We start from the raw sequence: 5,340 nt of genomic DNA, 5'->3' as shown, positions 1-5,340 counted from the left end.
TTAGATCATTATCTCCTTCACTAGTTTCGAACAAGCAAGAAAGATCATATGCATAAAGCTCCTCCACTGGATCTTAGATGATAGCCATGTATCCCTCCTACCAATATGAAAGTTTTGTAGCTTGTTAATATCCCCTCATGGCTGTGTGAACTATATAACCTCCTCTCTAGCATCATATGAAAAATCATGAGAAATCAACTTACCTAATTTAGCATAGACAGCTTCCACTATGATGGCATCATCTTGTAGATCCTTGCCATCTTGTACATCAGCTTTATTTTGAGCTTCAAATAACCAAGTTAACTGATACTCACATGATTCATCCCTAGAAATCTCCTTAGGTTTCTTGAAATAATTCTAACCTTACTTAGGAAACTCTCAGGCTCATGTTTTCCATCATACAATCTGAAACTAACATACCTAGTTTCAACTATACCCATGTCTTCAGTGTCCAATAATTTGTTGTCCCTCAAATCACTCAAATCTAGAAGAGCTTCTAGCTGGGTCCATACAGTTGTAGAAGCACTCGATTTATCCCTTAGATCATTTTCACATTGTCTTTGTTTGCTAGATGTAAGTTGTTCAATCTCAATATCTAGTACTGTAAAGCTTGCATGGATCAAAGCATTTGCAAATTCACTCGACAATTGGAAAGAACACTCTATTTGTCCAAAAGAGAAAATCATTTGGTCCTCGGGTACACCTCGGCTTGTCATCTCTACTTTGTAGCACGCAAGGTAATCTTTAGGATCATACCTAAAAAAACATTTTGTTCTTCATACACAACATCTACTGCTATGTTAAGAGCTTCCTCAATCCTCTTTTGCTGTGTTTTCTTGGTCTCCATCTCCTGTAGATACCCTTGTACCAGCTCTAGCATCTTTGCCAAATCTGGAAGTGCTAGATTTTTCTCAAATCCTTTGGATATTACTATTTTCATAAGCTTCATCATCTAATCTAAATTCTCCATCTGCACCTCCTACCCCGGCTTGATTAACGTCGAGCTCACCAAGGATGTCAGGGTATATGTGTTTGAAAGGTGAGCCGACAAGGCACGGGGCCGCTGGCTATGAGAGGTGTGTGAGAGAGAAAATAACAAACACGGACAGCTTCGACAATCATCATAAACATCAATAAACCTTCAATAAAGTCTTGAGTATAGCTTAATCAATAGCCAAGGTGGGCCCTTAACAGCACCATCACTTGGATTAATTGAAAACTAAGGAGTTTAAGCTCCCTTTACAACGATTAAGCGGGCAATTAATGGCACTAAAACTTATCATCAAGATTAACAAAACTTAAGCTGAAGATGATGATGTAGTTTTCCTCCGTGTTGTTCTTCTTGCTTCAATTGCCCTCAAGAGCTTTTTTTGCCTTCAAGAAGTCTCCAAACTTCCTCCTCTGATTGTCAAGAGAGCTCTCCTCGATTGACAACATTGCTCTCCTCTTCTCTTTTTTCTTCTCTTTGCTAAAAAAATCCCTTCTCTAATAGCCAAAAATCTCCTCCTTGATTGCCAAAAAGACGTGCCCCCCTTAAGGACGTGTGATCCCCCCTTCTATTTTCATTGACCATCCCTTTTTAGCTTGCATAAAGCCCTTCTATTCTAGCTACCTTCGAGCTCAAGCCTTGCCTGAGGGACCCCCTAGAGGGTTGTCACAGCACCCTGACATCCCCTCGTGGGAAGGCCTCCTATCAAATGTTTTGGGCGGCTTCAACTATGTGGGAACACCGCGTGGATAGATTTCCAGGTCAGCACCTGCTTGCAACATTGCCCCAACAATGTCCAATGACACCGCAGCACCCAGTGCCACCAAGCACCATCATCTCCGCCATGTGCAGGGCCCAACGCCCCTAATGCCAAGTCCGCCATGGCCATGAGAGAGGACTCCCTCTCTCTCTTCCTTGCTCACCTTATGGAGGGGCACCCATTTTAGTTATATACAACGCGGCCCTCTGCTAAATCATCACACGTGAGATTTCAAATCGCCATGTGGCATCCCTAGAGCCACCAAGCCCTCGCATCTTGCCAACCCCCCACCCGCCAAAAAAAAAACCTTATTTTCTCCCCTCTTCACTGCCTTGCCATTTGCTACCCGATGGTTGGATTCCTGAACACCGTAAGATCTCAATGAAAGTCTTGCTATCTGGCTTTAGACTATGTCAATCCCACTGTTGTTGGATATTGTTGAGCCCTCCAACCGGAGCAACAATAACGGAGAAAATCCATCTGGCATCATCCGGTTGGCAACCATCGCCGACTTTGAACTTCAATATCTCGTCGGTTCGAGCTCTGATTGACGAGCTGTAAAGACATGCATGTAGAGATCTTTGAGTACTCCATTTCTAATCCATAAAATTTCATATGTGATCACTTCAAACTTACTCACTTTTAGCGTCACTGCTCAATAATCGTACAGGTTTCAAAATAGCTTAACTCGCATCCCTTTGCTCTTTCTCCCATCGTGGAAGTGGGCAGCACAACAACGCTTCTTCCGTGTCCTTTTTTAGGCAAATTAACTTTTTCAAATTTTGTTCATGTGGCTTGTTTTATATGATTTGATAGATATCTAGGCATGATTTATTTTTAGCCACGTACTTGACCTCAAAATTGGCACCATTTGGATGTTCCAAGGGGTTCAAGTACTAGAAATCAACCTCTTTTTGTTTGTGTGTGTGTGTGTGAGAGAGAGAGAGAGAGAGAGAGAGAGAGAGAGAGAGAGAGAGATGATTTATAGGTGTATATTGCTACATACAAAATCATATGCTATGACTTTGTGACAAAGACTAGTGCTACTTATAATGCTGTCTTGTTCCTTGCTGTAGACACCACAAAATTTTAATTGTGCTAGGACCATACAATAGCCCAAAGGAGCTAGCTCGGTTGGTTGAGCACTCGACCCACTCGACCATCGTGAAACAGGTCATGAGTTCAAGGGTGGCCAAGCGACCTTGGTAGCACTCATAGACGTTTTTATCGTTTCACACGAGATAAAGTGCAATATTCTACAAAAGAAAGGGAGCAGACAAGCAAGAACAACTTCTAATCGTAAGGTTGGTCAAAAAATCTATAAAACTAGTGCTTGAAAATGACAATGGAGTGACATTGGATTGGAAAGTTTAGGTTGTCATGGCACTGGCATGTTCTTACATATTATTGAATTTTGGGGAGGATTGTGCAAACACATCCGCCGTGCAAACACACCTCCAAGTTTAACCAAAATTTTAAAAGTGAAACAACACACAATCATTTATGTTTTGTGAAATATCATTGGGGACTTTAAGCTAAACAAGTTCTAGTTCCCTCTTTACGTTTGTTCATGAGGTACATTCGGTAAAATGGGGAGCGCCATATTCACACGACAAACACACTCGCTTGGCATACTTCTACTTATAGTAACACCATGTTTGAGAATGAATACAACATTGACATGGCCCCTTGAGGCTTGCAACTTACCTGTGTGTCAATAGCATACATCCCTTCTAATCAATACTATGACGTGGACACACGTTGAACGTGCCCATCACCAATTCCATTCGAATGCAGTTAACAATTTATTGCAATCTGTCACATGAAGTAAAAGCAAGATGGAATCCATAAACCATGGTGGAATAAACAAAATTTGTGGAATTTTTTTGAAGTTTAGTATGAAACATATTTTGTTGATTAAGCGTCGACAACATTAAAAGCCTTGATTGTCTAAGGCTAGTAGCCATTATGTTGTCATTGGATTGGTAATCATATTGTGTGTGTGTGTGTGTGTGTGTGTGAGAGTGTGAGAGAGAGAGAGAGAGAGAGAGAGAGAGAGGCTCCCATTGTTAAAGGCTAGAAGCCATATGTTTATGACTGTTAGATAGATAATGGATCATGATATTCTCATCCTCTAAAATCAAATATGACCTATGGGACCAAAGAACATATGTCACATGCTCTATGTTGAGCATGAGTACCTCTCTTAGTCTCTTTATATGCTTATGCTTGAAAACCATGGACATATGGACGAGAGCGAGAGCGAGAGCGAGAGAGAGAGAGAGAGAGAGAGAGAGAGAGAGAGAGAGAGAGAGAGAGAGAGAGAGAGAGTAGCTATGTATTGGATGAGGGTGGACTAAAAGCGGTATTGCTCATAGCGGAGATAGCAACCGACGAACTTGACCTCAGCACCAATGGCATTGTTGCAGGTGGCCCAAATGCGATTGGCCAAGTAGGTGAGGCAACTGGTGCAATCCTCGGGCGATTGCAACACCTGCAAGTCGCAGGTGGCATGGCCGAAGGTTGGGCAACGGCCGCCGCCATTTTGCGTCTTGAAGTCAAAGTCGGCATAAGCCGTGTTCTCCACCAACTGATGCAACGTCATTCCCAAGTTCCCCCAAAAGGGGCTCCCTCCTGGTATTCCGTTTGCGTTGCATTTTGCATACACAAACTCTATATACTCTGTCGTGCCACCTGCCTCCACTCCCACACCCACCATCACCATAGTCGCGGCTGCTAGAATTGTTACCATCATAGCTGCTGCTACACTTTCTCCTTCATTTCCATAGGACCCCATTGCTTGCTCCTCTCACCTGAACTTCATTCATTCACAACATTATCATACACTCACAATGTCCATCACGTGCAACGGAAACATAAATATTAGTCCCTAATAAAATACCCACCCACGCGTGCATGCACACACCCTTTTGTACTTACCGTGTTGCCTATAGCTTTGCCTACTCAAATGTTCATACAAATGTCGTTATTTATAGGTGTTGATGACATGGAGATCATGGCTCTGATTTGAATGTAAAATGAAAGCGAGCTGGAAAGGAATATGCACTAGGCTACGTAGACATTTGCACTGAAGTTGGCAATCGCTATCATATATTGGTGGGCGCCATTGCCCATCACGAGTCCTTCAAAGGGAGAGTGGGCTTCATACCCATGCTAACATTCTCTTTGCTTTCCCACTTTGTATCTTGCAACACAAATTGAATCTAAGTCTTCACTAGCCCTCACAATCACTCCAAATCACTAGGCTACATGGGAAAAAAAAAATCAAAGTGACAAACTTTTCCAAGGTTATAAGGATGAATTGTTTTTTTTTCTTTTGGGGTTTTTTTTTTGGGGGGGGGGGCGGGGGGGGGGGGGGTAGGCGGGCAGTATCCCCGTCGCCTCTCCTCCACTCCCCCCCCCCCCCCCCCCCCCCCCCCCCCCCCAAAACAACCCCGCAAAACCCCCCAATCCTCTCCCTTTACCCTTTTTGACAGCTAGCCTATCACGTATTCCTCCAATAATGCTCAATAACAATGGCACCATATTTCTCATTCCCCTTGCTAATTATTAGTCCAAGGTTCATCATTGC

The 5,340-nt window shown here is 43.0% G+C and overlaps 1 pseudogene; it reads right to left on the bottom strand.

Annotated features, from left to right (window-relative positions):
- Nucleotides 1-3,730: 3,730 nt before the first annotated feature.
- On the bottom strand, nucleotides 3,731-4,626 carry LOC147457231 (antifungal protein ginkbilobin-like protein pseudogene; annotated as a pseudogene).
- Nucleotides 4,627-5,340: the final 714 nt, after the last annotated feature.

The sequence above is a fragment of the Adiantum capillus-veneris genome, chromosome 5, assembly GCF_014529385.1.
Source record: "Adiantum capillus-veneris isolate H3 chromosome 5, ASM1452938v2, whole genome shotgun sequence".
NCBI lineage: Eukaryota > Viridiplantae > Streptophyta > Polypodiopsida > Polypodiales > Pteridaceae > Adiantum > Adiantum capillus-veneris.
This window is presented reverse-complemented; position numbering and strand designations above follow the sequence as displayed.